Source organism: Xiphophorus couchianus, chromosome 23 (assembly GCF_001444195.1).
Source record: "Xiphophorus couchianus chromosome 23, X_couchianus-1.0, whole genome shotgun sequence".
NCBI classification, from domain to species: domain Eukaryota; kingdom Metazoa; phylum Chordata; class Actinopteri; order Cyprinodontiformes; family Poeciliidae; genus Xiphophorus; species Xiphophorus couchianus.
The window spans coordinates 10426215-10440289 of record NC_040250.1 but is presented as its reverse complement, the minus strand read 5'-3'; the positions used below and the strand labels follow the sequence as shown (position 1 = coordinate 10440289).

Below are 14075 nucleotides of genomic sequence, written 5' to 3'. Positions count from 1 at the left end.
AAATTATTAATCTAATTTACAAACTCATCTACATATCAAAATTGTCTGCAAAATAAACCGTGTACAGTAATACAAGATAACTCAAAAAGTTACTTTAAAGAAAAACAAACCAAACAATACTCCAAAGAAAACCCTCTAATTGGTAGAACCCAGCAAGGTAATCAATGACATCATCCAACAATTTAAGCAGGAAATACTGGGCCGGCCCCTCCGATACTCCTGCAGTTCTACAAGGAACAAACAATGGTGAGTAAAAAGGAAAACAAATACCATAAATATACTTTGAAACAAAATAAGCAAATTCAATTAGTCCAGAAGTAGAAGTAGCTTTAACCTAAACATATAAATAGATGGAAACTCTAACATGATGCTAACACAAACAAACCCGGGAAAGTAAGTGAAGCAAAGTTGCAAAGTAATGTTTAAATTTAAACATTCTAACCAACTATAGAAAGTACATGAATCAGAAATAAGAGTAAGGGACAAGTGGTGAACACAAACTGAAGCATTTTGTCACAAACGACAGCAAATATGTCATCATTCATTGCAGCTAGGTATTTTTAGCTTCTCAAGCTGCATTTGTTTTATGTTTTATACATGCTCTAAGAAGAAATCCACAAATTGGCAAATATTCAGAGAATAATTTGCAGTTTTCCACTGAAAAATCCACAAATATGGAACTGAATAGATGGGGGTCAATTGTAAAGCTGTGAACGTGGTGATTATATGTTCTGATCAGCATGAAAACAAGGCCAAAATGTTAAGCTGTTTTTTATAGCCACTGTACACCTCTGTTGTCTTTTTAAATCATGTTTTGCATCTGCTGACTAATGCATCTTTCCTATCAATCTTATTACGTACTTTCGGTGTCTCAAAAGCTGGTCCTCCAGGGTTGGTATTCAGCAACGTTTAGATGCGTCCCTGAATCATATTGTGAAATTGCCTCCGTAGCATGCAACCCATTTCTAGAGTCCTGCTAATGACCTAATTATTTGAGTCAGGTTTGCTGATGCATGAAGAGATCTAAAAGTTGCAGGACAACAGCAATTGAGATCTGCAGCTTCACTGTTTCTTTGTATCGTCTCCTGCAGCCTAAGAACCTCAGCAATCACAGCTGGTGCATAATAGAAATCCAGGTGAGAAGGTAATTGTTTAAGACCTTTGATCAATAACCTATCTTTATCTTCAAATAGGACAGGCCTAAATTCTCTTTAACACAGGACCAGAGTTGTTCATTACGCACAGCTTACTTGTCACTGTGAATAATGACCCAACAGGACAGGAACACCAGCAGTGTTGTCAAAGACCTGACTCCAAACAGTGTTCATTAATGTGAGGACTGCTCAGACAACCCAGGCTGCAAGATAGACATGATTTTTGCATAATCTTTTATCTATTCTGGGTTATGGAGAAAATGTTTAACTTTGACAGTAGCTCTGTGAGATTTGCTGTAACAGAACTCATTTTAATTTAGGAAAGAATAAACTACAACAAATATAATTGTGCTTAACTCTCGTCCTTTCTAAGAAGTCCCTAGAGCTTTCAAGTCCCTAGAGCTTTTAATATTTAAAAACGTAAATTTTGTATGATGAAGAATGTTTATAGATAGAGTAAGTGCCATTTCACTAGGAAAAGTAGAGGCAGCATCACTGCTTCTTTTGGTGCTGTCAGCATTAATCTTTTTTTTCTCAATTGTTTCTAAGTCTGAAAAAAATATTTAAAATTAACTTTATTACAAGCAGCATTGATTCATTAATCTCTGTTATTGGACCCGCTTGTTGCTTTCAACCCAAATGTTAAATTGGAAAAGAAACTACTAATTCTAGTAAGAAGTTTACATTAATCTATTTCATGCTTTTAAAGTTTTTTTCCCATGTTTTCCAGGGTGGAATTAATATAAAGAATTACTACAAGGAGTTTCAGAAAAAGAATTATACATTTAACTTTGAGTTTTCTGCAGTTTACTTTTCTCTAATCCATACAAGGTAGAGACTACACATCCTGTACAGACTCAAATATATACACACGTACATTCCCATGATATTTCCACATATATTGCAAGCAGTAGTGAAACAATACTAGGTTTTGACTTCCATTGTCAGATCTAATTTAATTTTGTTACTCTACTGGCACACATAGGCTTTAAAGTATTGTCCATAGATTTCCCAATAGGGTAGAGATCAAAGCTGCCCTTGAATCTTTATATTAAGTGATTTAACCACTTTAAATAACTTTACTATTTGAACCACCAAAGGTGCATAAGTTTTGAACAGTTCACCATTTCTATGAGATTGAATAGTAAATATGTGGGTATGGCTCCATCTTTATTTTTCCTTTGAAATTTTGTAATTCATCATCACAGATTATGCATGATGCTACCACCTGCATATGTTGTTTTAAGGTTAAAAAGCCTCTCTTTGATTACTCAAAAAATATTTCTCATTACCAAAGCCAAACAAGTTTACCTTTTTGTCCTCCAGGTCTGGAGACTTGGCATAAGAACTTCCAATGTGGCCATTTAGATAGATAAGATAAGATAAATCTTTATTGTCATTGTCACAAGGACAAGTAGAAGAAGCTTTCCAAAGTTGTTTTATCATTATATTTTGAAATATTTGTAGTTTCTGGCTTATTTTTATTCATCTTCAGGTACAAAATATCAGGAAAAATTTATTTTAGGTTAAGCGAGACTTTGAAGTCTTGAAAACTGCAGTGTCAATGTCAAGGTAATAGGGCTTCTGCTCACAGCTGACAGTGTCTAACTGCTTTGTCTTCTACTTCATTTTGAAAGAGATCAGCATTAAAATCCAGAGGTGGGTGATGTTTGTTGTTGCAATAAAATAAACATCATAACTAGATGCAGCTGTGACTTGATGGTTGAACTTTTTACAAACCGATTACATAAACTGTAGCTTTGTGAAAGCAAACAGCAATCAAGGTTTCCACATTATCAAATTACAGCAATTAAACAACAGCATGTGGTTTGCAGAACATAAAGATCTGACTTAAAGAGAACTACAAAATCTTGAATTTGTAGGCTAGGTCTGATGGAACTTCATGCAATGTGTTTTAAGCGCTATTCATACTATTTACTGATCGCTAGGATGATTTTTAACATAGAGCTGTTTTATAGGAGGGTCAGTGAAATAATCTCTGATTACTTCAGCATACAAAGACATTTTCATTCACCCAACTTTGTTGGATCAGTTTGAGGGGGGCACCCCTGCACAGTGCAGAGCCCAAAAAGGCAGGAAGGAGCAAGTTTGGCTTGTAAGAACCTCTCTGGCCTCCTTTCTAATTTACAGATAAATTTATGGATAAATTAAAAAGGAGAACAAGCTAGGCTATTTTCGCCCAACATCAGTGAAACTTTTTAATAGGTAGTCTTCCATTTTCTGGTTGTTTAATATTTGTGTTATTCACTTTTCTTTGAGGACACTTAATCAATTAATTGTACCTATAAAGTTACAACATACGGTTAACTTTTCCCCATCGTTTAACAAAAATACTGCGCCTCGTTAAACAACAGAGCTCACTTTTCTTTCGCAGAAAATGTACTCGAATGATTGTGAAATGTTGCATTGCCTAATCTTGTCTGCACTATGCAGACGCTGTCTGCGCTGATGAAGATTCACTCACTTTGCTTTGAAGTGGTTCCAACAACAGGGTGGTCTGACCTATTTTCAGTTTTGTTCAGTTTTTTCTGTTTGACTACTTGGCAGCGCTCACAGTATGTAAAACACATTGAACTTTGTTCCCCAAATGGTTAGGTGAGCAATCAATATAGAAAATAAAATAAAATAAAACAATAGTCCAAAAAGTCCTGATGAAGCAGCATACTGAGCATCATACACTACTTATTCTGATAAACAAATACTTGACAAAACTCTATTTTTTATATTTTACAGTACTTTACATTTCTAAAGCTACATTTCAAGGGTGTGTCCTAGTCTAGTATCTTTCTATGTGTAATGCAGTACATGTAAAATCACTGGCAATGACTTATCTGGTAATTAGCTGGTATAAAAGCAAACTTACTCCAGCATATTGTCTTTAATATGCTGATGTAGAATGGTTCTGGAAGTAGACAGGACTTCAGTTGCATGGCGATGGATTTTATTTCAAACTGCAGCAATTATCAGAACAACCAATTCATGAGGAAACCTTAGCCCAATTGTTAAAAATCCTTGTTGATCTTTAGACACAGTCTCCTTTACAATCCTCTACACAACACATTCACACTGCCATATCTGCCATTCCCCATCTTACAGGTCTTAAAGTTTGTTTCCACATGTACAGTTTCCATATTTTGCTTAGAATATTTTTCAAGGACACCAAAAGGCCTTATGCACCAGAGAATAGTTTTTCTTTTGTTCTCCTGGATTACCTCCTGTTGCAAGTGAAGTGAAGTTTTTGTTTTTTCAGTTTATTTTTGTTCTTCACCTACCCTCTGTTAACATGTGTGAGGATCCTGCAGCTATGCACCTGACAGGCATTCAAATGAAAATTATTGTTATCAAAGGCATCAAAAAACAGGAAAAAAGACCTGACATAATTTTTACTTGTCGTGTTTACAAATATAATGCTATTTATATCATATCAGATCTAAATTCGGACAACAGGAGTTCAGCGAATTTGCCTGACTAAGCAAGCCTCTCACAAATGTCTCTTTGATCTTTTGACTATACATAATTTAATATTCAGTTTTTCACAACAGCAATAAACATTTGCCGACTTGGTAAAACTAACATATTTTCAGGTTTTTTGGAACTGCATAAAATTTTAAAAATATATATTTTTTGTACATTTCAGTGGGAAAAAACATTCCCCCACCAAGAAAGTATTTAATTTGTTTATTTATATTATAAAAAAAATAATATTTATATATTTAAATTAATCAGTCTAAACAATTTCTGTAATTGCTATTTCCAACTTTTTTCCCCAATTCTGTTATTTAACTTGCCCAGTAAATATTGAAGAAAAGATGTCCAGGTGCTCTCACACACACAAGTTCAGTGAAAATAGAAAAAAAATGTGTAGTTTTGGCAGATGGCACGTCTTACTTTGTATTCATTTGCTCTTATTCTCATTTACACGTTTCAGACAACAACACGTTGTCACCTGAGGTGTAAACACATCTCAGAGGCATATCATATGAGCCGTGACATCTGCTCTATTGCGGTAAAAGACTTGACTCACAAGGTGTTCTTTAGGAGTATACATGCTGATTACTTTAAGACATACCTATTCACAACACCTATCTTTATGTGGAGAAAAAAAGAAACTACAAAGGAAATAAAGCGACATAAAAGTATTTCTCCAGACTAGACAAATGCAAGAGAATGTCCCTGAAATTGTGTAATTAAAAATAGACATATAAAACCAAAGTGATTATTTATCATTTGAAATGGTAGTAAAGAAATTATTAAAAATAGATACTTTTGTAATCCAAAGCATGCTCAGATTTGAATCCTTCGCAAAAGTAGGGCAAATACTTTCAATATTTCAAAGAATCCACCAACATTGGTTTCAAGAGAGCATTTTCAACTCAGACTGAAAAGTTAATGCAAATCTATCCTCTTATGTAAGATGTTTAATGTGCTTTTCTGTTTCTTCTAAGGCAAGTAACACCCCCATGTCTCAAACCCATGTTGTGTCACACTATAAACAGAAGGAAACCTTAGTGATTTTATTGGAATTTTCTTGCAGTAGATCAACAAAAAGCAGCACATACTGTAGTTGTGATAGAAGCAAATGAAATGATCAAAGCATGATCAATATCAGTAGATATTACATTCGATAGATAGGATATTCAACAATTTTACTGAACTCCATCCCAGAACCGCACAGCATTCTAGGATGTAGACAAAGGAGAGACTTTAGTCGCTCAACCTCTCACGGCCAGCTAAGCTAGGTTGGTGTCATCAATTAACTCACTGACTCTTTGATCACCTAGTAACTCAATCGCTCTTTGGTTACCTAGCAACAATCTGTTACATAACTTGCGCAGCAGCAGATTGTTGCTTAAAAATAAAAAACAACGTTGTGGAGAGAAAGGGCTAAATGAATACAGGAGCTCAAGAGGAAACTGTGAACAAAACAGGAAAGGTTAGATCACCAGTTTGGCAGTATTTCAATTATTCATGAAAAAATCTATCTATAATTATCAATCAACTATATCAACTATAAAACCCTTACATCATGATCCGTTTATATCCTCCACCCCTATGTGTACTATAGTTATAATTTTTAGCTCATTGTGTCCTTCCCTCCATTATTCTCTTGCACAAATCTTTCCATTCTTTCTTTGTGTCCTTCCTTGTGTTGCTCCATTGGAAGATTTATTCTTTTCATGTGTCCTGAATGTACATCTTCACCATATGTACTTTCCTTTCTGTTTTGTGTCCTTCACATCGTTCTTCTTTTATGTGTTTCATTTGCTCCTTTCTCTTTTGCGTACTTCTTTTCATTCCTCGATTTCTACAATCATTTCTCTAAACCCTTCAATCCTTCGCTTGTCCATGTGCCTCCTACTGTCCTTCCTTCTTTATGTCCTCCTGCCCTCCATTTGTTCTGTTCTTGTTCACTTCCTTTCTTCCTCATGTCCTTCATTCTTAAAGTGAATGTGAATGAGACTTCTGAAAAGCTTTGTTGTTTAATGTCAACCAATCGATTAATCACATATAAAGCATCAATGCCAAGCACATGGGTCACGCAGTTTGCAACTCCTATCTATCCAAGGACCCCCTCCTTCGACAGAAAATTAGCAATAAAAGGCAGAGTCTATTCATCTCTCTTGGATGCAGAGCAGCCAAGTTGTAGCCTTCCTTGCAGCTTGCCAGCTTTTATAAATCATACCAAGTTTATTACAACTAATCTATACCTCAAAATCAACTCACTGGGTTCCTGTCCATTGCTGACGATAAGCCTCAGTAGGTTTTCTTATCTGTCTGATAAAGTACTTTATTCTTTGGAAACATTGAGCTTTTTATTTATTTCCATCAAATCTCAGAAGGCCTTTATATATTCGATAGTAAAAAGCATGATTGAACAAAATGTTCTTCTCAGATTGCTTCCTTATATCCCTAAGTGTTTCTTCTAAAGAGAAATGAAACTCATGCTGAGAAGACTGTGGCTGGCTATGAGCGGGTCCAATCTAGAGGGGGAAAAAAGCTGTATTTCGATTGAGCATTTTTGTACATTTTCAAACAATGTTAAAAGCTGAACGGAGAGCCAAGATGAGCTGCCTCCTGTGGGTGGAAAGGGGAGGCATGTTTGTTTTCTACAAATTAGCACTGGGAGCTCAAAAATAAATTTTGTGAGATACTTACTAGGACTACACATTTAAACAGACCAGAATGCAGCATATGTCATTTGCAAAAGTCCTGATCATGGATATTTTTTTCAACAAAATCAATGAAATTTTATCAAAAAGGGAAAATGCATCTATTTCTAATTGCATCAATTTAGCAGAGATCAAATGCATAATATCTATTCTTCCAGCAAATAGTACCCTCTATAAAGCAAAGATCATATTAACACAGAGTAGAAAGGCTCAATACTGGACTCCAAAAGTAAAGTGGAAGGAAAGTAGATTATGACTAAACCGTTGGTCTGCAATGCTGAGTCTGTGATTTGGAGTCATCCCATCCTCCTGAGACCTACTAAAAGACCTAATAAAGTATATGGATGAAGTATTCATTTCTGTTCTCAAATGAACATCAATCAGGAATACGACCTGCACTAAAACAAGAAAAACCAATGACCTTCATTGTCAAAGTAATACATTTAGCCAACTACCACTAGGGTTTTTAGCAGTGGGATGCTTCTTGTGACACAAACTCCACCAAAAATACATACTTATGCCCTGTTCACACTACAGGCAAACAGGGCCCAAATCTGGTTTTTGGGGAGTCAAGTGATCACGTCAGATGTTGGAGAATAAGAGTGAACACTCAGATCTGTGTCATATTTGATTTATTTTTTTTTCTTTGTATTCAGATTTGAGTCATTTTAATATGTGGTCCTGATTCCACTTCATACCCAATCTTGTTGAATGTAATTCCAGTGGGATCCACCAAAGCGGTTGTTATGTGACTTTGACATTACGGATTGTGTTAGCGGTTTCATAGCACTCATTAAAAGTGGCGCTCCATGCTGCTTTGACCTAAGGAAACTTTGATCTGCTTTCCTTGCATCATGCTTGGGTTATGTTACTAAAGAGGACCTTGACTCGACTCTATTTGATCTGATGTTTGGTCAACCTCTGCATGTCTCTGAACAGTTTTTGCCTGAGGTTCCCTCACCACATTTTACTCCACATTTCCAGCATATTTTACCTTAGGGGGCCTCTTTACATTCCCAGTACTGTACACCAGTGTTTGTCCAGTCATTTGTCCCAAAAAGCTCATAGACTTTTAAAATGTTTTGTTCAGGCAGAGCACCACCACTAAAAATATGTAGAACAAATATCCTTCTTGGCACTTACCATTACTCTGTTGTATCGTACTCTATTAATCTCAGTCAAAGTTGAGTAGAGGAGGCGATCTATCCTAGCTCCTTTGTTGTTGTTCTTACTCATCTACAATTTATTTAAGAAATGGTATGCCATATCAGTCCATCTCATCACCCCATTTCGGGAACATACCATCTTTGATGTTACTGCACAACTGTTGCAGTTACAGCTGATTTACAGCCTGCAGGCTCAAATGAAAAACAAGCAGCACTAAACATAGGTCTCTTGTAAAATTTAAGTTTGTTATCATAGCGTTATATTCTGCTAATATAAACAGCTAAAATCATCTGAGACAGGTGGTTCACCAACTAGCTTTTTAGCTGCTATCCTCTCTGAAGACTTATTTCCTTTCCAAAACGTTCACAAAGATGTAACATTTGCCTGGTCCAGATAAGAGAGCTATTACAGAGGAAGTGATTCCTGAGAACCTTACTTCCAAAAATCCACCCTGTCTCTTTAGTCTTGAATGCCTTTTGTCTTATAAATTAAGAGCAAACTATTTGTTATAGTGCTGGTTCTTCTAATGGACGTTTAAAGAGTCTTTCTCTCTCTCTCTCTTTCTCACTGTCTAATTAACGGTAATTTCTGAATAGAGGTTTGTTTTCAGATGCTTATTGCTAACCAGAATATTATTATTATTAAATGAAAAAAATTTTGGAAGTGTGTTTTTTAGGACTTTGAAGCAGTTATCAAACAATTCAACACAATGAACAATTTTGTCTAAAAGTGACACATTAAAGTTACAAGAGAATTGGTTACATAGCGGGATAATACTTAGCAGCTTTGCAATTTTGCCTGGCACAATTCACATTTTTGAGATTTCCTCAGCTAAAAATGATTTGTTTTTGAAACACTAACTGCTAAAATATTTCCTCACTAGTCAGCTGTGTCCCCCAGAAGTTGTGCTTTCTATCTGTTGAATCTGTTCATTCAATAGCTTTATTCTCTCCCTTACATATAATCTCTGTCTGCAGAAAAATATAAAATGTCCTTTCTTTTGTAATCTCTTCATTCTAGTTGTTGTTGTTCTGGGATTAAAATCGCTGCAAATCACATCAGCTTTAAACCAGGACATACTCTGCTACTTCAGTACACGCAATGTAGCAACACAGACGTTGCTTTGGTCACAGAATAGTGACAGCAGAGCATCCAGGCTGCAATGTGAGTTGTATGTTTGCTTGAAGACATTTGGGGGAAAATTAAGCTTGAGCTACTTAGTGGTAGAAATTTGCATCTTGATGTCACTACTCTGAGTAGCACTTAAATTAATCCTCCAACTAAAATGTCCCAAAAAAATTTACTTCCTTCTTTGCCATTGCCAAACTACAATGGACTGGCAGACTGCAAATCCAAAACAGCACAGAAAATCAGCATCAAAACTCAAAATCAATTTCAAAGGGAAAAATTCCAGATTGAGCACTGAAGGGACATGACAATAGAGCAAATTGCACAGGAGGGCAGTGGTCAGGCTACATTTCAACACATTTCAAAGTGTTTTTAGTGACACTATTTTTTAATTGTTTACTTTTTGTTTAATGAAGCTGGAACTCTTACTGGACTGTGGGTCGAAGGCACAGATTTGTTTTGTTAATGAGTCCCCGCTGATGCATTTAAGACATGACAGGCACTGTCATGCTTTCAGTCACACGAGGAGCCAACAGCTCGGTGCCAGAAGCAGACGACTGCCTGAAAGCTGGCACAGGCTCCAGGTTGCAAAGCAGATGCCTGGAGATAACAAACGGATCCCATCAAAATCAGAATAACAAGACCTGAAATAGCTAGAGGAATAATTTCAGCGCAGTTTCTGTGTTTAATGAGTTGAGATAACATTGTAAGTATAAATACTATGGTAAACAGATTTTGGTCATGTTTGTCCAGTTCTCTCATTAGATTTGCTAATTAGTGTTACTCAGACTTGTTTCCAACTTGGGATCTGGGACTCTGATGTGAAAGCCACATGGTGAGTGTAGATCATTCAAGCAAATATAAAAGGATGTAAACTGGACAAATGACTGACTGTCATCACCTCAAGCATAGTACGAATGGGTTCTCTGAATAAAATCAACTCTGCCACATCCGATCGTTCAAGATTGATCCAATGTGACTCCACACAGCCAGCTGAGTTTCTTTAGATAACTAGTTCCATAATAAACAACTTGATTGCATTGTATTATAGGATGAAATTAGAATGGATGAGGTTAAAGCTGCCTATTATCATCATGAGTTTAATTATAGTTTCTGTATATAAATTGGACCTGTCTTTCTTGTAAAGAAATGACTTGAGATTGCATTTGTTGTGAATTGTATTGTTCCACTACGTCATTGTGTTACTTTACTCCCTTTTAAAGTTTCTGTGACATGGCTCAGTAAATGTTTATTCTGCAGTTTTATTCCATGCATATGCTGGTAAATTAGACCTAATTTCAGACAGTATTGTGTTGCTTTTCCTATCAGTAAGCACCACTTTTGCTGTATTTAAAACCTTTCAAAATTAGGGAACATAACAAGCCTGGCACAATGTAAGTCAATGAGGCTAACTAAACCAAACATAGAGTCTGCATTAGCTCTCATCTCACACATTAATTTTTGCATTTCTTAACCCTTGATAAACATCTCTCATGAATAAAGACTTAAGTTTTGTTTCTTCTACCTCGTTGTTGTCAGAGATCGATATTTGAGTCACAAAGAGAGGAACTGAGAGATGTTCTTATAGAGATTAAATCATAATGACCTTAGGTAGGACCTCCCAAAAGATTGGATTTCAGCTATACAGCTATATTCAGCTATATTTACATGCCTTAAATTTTAACTAAGCCGAACAACCATGTTACTGCAGGTGATTACATGTGTTGAGGCAGATGGTTGTATCAGTCTCACTCCACTGAGATAAGTCATTCTATTGTTATTTCTTAAACAAAAGGAGGAGGAATATGTGATGAAAAAGACTCTTTCTAGGGAGATAATATCTCTTAAAGCCACAAAGGAATAACTGCTGGATAAAGAAAACGAGCAGAGCTGAAAAGGGACAATGCCTTTCTTGAAAGTCAAAAAAAAGCATAATATACCAGGTGGTGAATATGTGATTAAACCATTCATTTTCAAGCACGTCTCCAATGCTATTGCTGCCATGAGTCAAACTTTGAAAGAACATATCACAGTGGGGATGCTGCCAATTAAATGTCTTTATCTCCCAGAAGTTAGTTACTTACCCTCCTTTTCTCTATTTATTTTTTATAATTTTGTGTTTCTATTCATTCAACTTCAGATTGACCCAATCAAAAGGTCGAGGGTAGAGAGTCTGGCAAAGAGTGCTATATGAAAACCATTAAAACTATTGTTTTGTATTGTAAGCCATGTAGAAGACAAAGCCAGAATGTGGGGCCAGATGACACAAAAATCTGTAACTGTTAAAGGCATGGAAACACAGTGAAATGTGGTTCTACAAATTATTGAATTGGCTGAAAAATGAACAAATGTACCCTATTTACTAATAAAATCCCTTTTTAAAGCTATAGGTTTCAAATTTAATTTTTTTTTTATTTCTGTTTATTTGTAAATAATAATATACTGTTCCTTCCACTTCACAATTTTAGTCCATATAACAATTTCTTTTGGAATATCACTTAATATCCCAATGAATCACATTAGCTACTCTAAAGTAGTATGATATAAATTGGATTTATTAATAATGGGAAAAAAATATGTTATAAAAATAGTAGCTGTAATCACATCTCAGTCGGTTTTCCAGCACACTGATGTAATTACTCCAGCTCAGTAGGTGGCAGTAATGCACCTAAAATGTGTTTTGCCTTCTGCAAAGAAGATGCACATGCAGTGCTACTGTACTTTTAGAATATTTTATCACTTCACAGCAAATATGTACCTCCAAACATGGACGAGATACATTTCCTACTACAAACTTGGCACAGTTTCACAACCAAAACTAGTAAGTCTACACCTAATATGTGTGTTTACATCAACATATGTTTGTTCTGTGTTTCAGTTCCCTGCAAAATTTTATCTAAATTAAAAGGGAAAAAAATTTGCTACGACAACACCTATTGGTATTTGATAAAACTGAAGTTAGAATTAAATTAATCCTGACTATTTCATTACAAAATCTCAAATAATCTTTTTTTTTTTTTTTTTGCATTGCACACCACCATTAAGACCTTGTCTTTTTAAAAAATACTTTTTTTAAAGACTAGTTCTTTAAAAAAAAGCCCCGGCACCAATACTTTTATTTTCCGTCTCCCTTGGCAACACTTGTGAACGAACCCTGATTTTCAGTCTTTGCTCAAACCTAAATCTACAAAGATTTAGGGACGGACGGAGAGAGAGGTAAGAGACAGGAACGATGATCTATCCTAGGATAATCTATCTAGACTGAAAATGAGGTTTAGATAGATTATCCTATGATTGGCTCTGTTTTGGCCGGCCTATGACGTCAATCTGTGACGTGTGATTCGGAGTTTGAATATGTCACCCGAGGATCACGTGACCAGCTGAGCCAATCAGGTGCAGGCGACCGCTCCACACAATCCTATTTACGTACATTATTTGAATGCTGGTCCTTTTACTTTTTCATCTGTGACTCACAGATTGACGTCAGATTGACGTCATAGACCGGCCGGAGCGGAGTCTTTGAATGTAGACCCTCTGCATCATTTCTCTACTCGGTCACTAATCAGTGTCTTTGTCTTGCAAGATACTCTTGTAAGCATAAAGCCCATTAAAGATTGGTTTTCCTTTCTTAAATGGACAAGCGTAGCTACTGCAGAGTACAAGGAAGCGTATTGGTGCCGGGGCTTTTTTTAAAGAACTAGTCTTTAAAAAAAAGTATTTTTTTAAAAAGACTTTGTCTTAATTTTAAAGAAAATAAAGTATTTTTTTAAAAGACCAGGTCTTTAAAAAAAAAAAAAAAAAAAAAACCTACGCAGGAAGCGTAAGGTAAGACGATGGCAGGATGGAGGAGGAGTTTTTGCCCTGAATTATTTATTCTATGTTGGCAAATCAGCCTTTGTATAATCACTGAATATTGTAAACACTGAACATTTTCCCTAATGCAATTATCCTCATTTATTTGTTACTGTGACAGGACTAAGACAGTAGTATTAATCTTAAGAGTAGTTTAGAAAATTACTAATAAATATTACTTATAAATCCTAAAATATTGTACATATAAAAGAACAAGAGCTACACTTAAATATAAGTATATTTCACATACAATAAGTGCTTAATAGCAAAATATTGCAACAACATCAAAGAGAAATTCTTCATCTTTCAATCATTGACTCAGGCTTGGCCACTGAAGACTACTCTATTGACCAACACACAACAGTTGCAGACTGAAACAAACTACGACAGAACAAAACGCTTTAAAGTGTCACTTACATGATAAAACAAACATGATTTAAAAATATTAACTGCTTTGCCTTCATTTTATTTACAAAAAAGCTTTTAGGCCCAATATACTGAAACCACATGTGCCCCATATAGTGTTCCCATTTCTGTCCCACTCCCAGTTAGCCCACATTAATGCTGAATAGGGCCCGTACAT

At 35.6% G+C, this 14075-nt stretch overlaps 1 long non-coding RNA gene across 1 annotated transcript in view; it reads left to right on the top strand.

The window, feature by feature from the left end:
- The first annotated feature begins 206 nt into the window (after positions 1-206).
- Positions 207-14075, top strand: part of LOC114138857 (uncharacterized) — a 28566-nt gene continuing 14697 nt past the window's right edge. Inside the window, exon 1 of the long non-coding RNA XR_003594333.1 lies at positions 207-246. This is a non-coding gene — a long non-coding RNA (uncharacterized LOC114138857). The remainder of the gene's footprint in view (positions 247-14075) is intronic.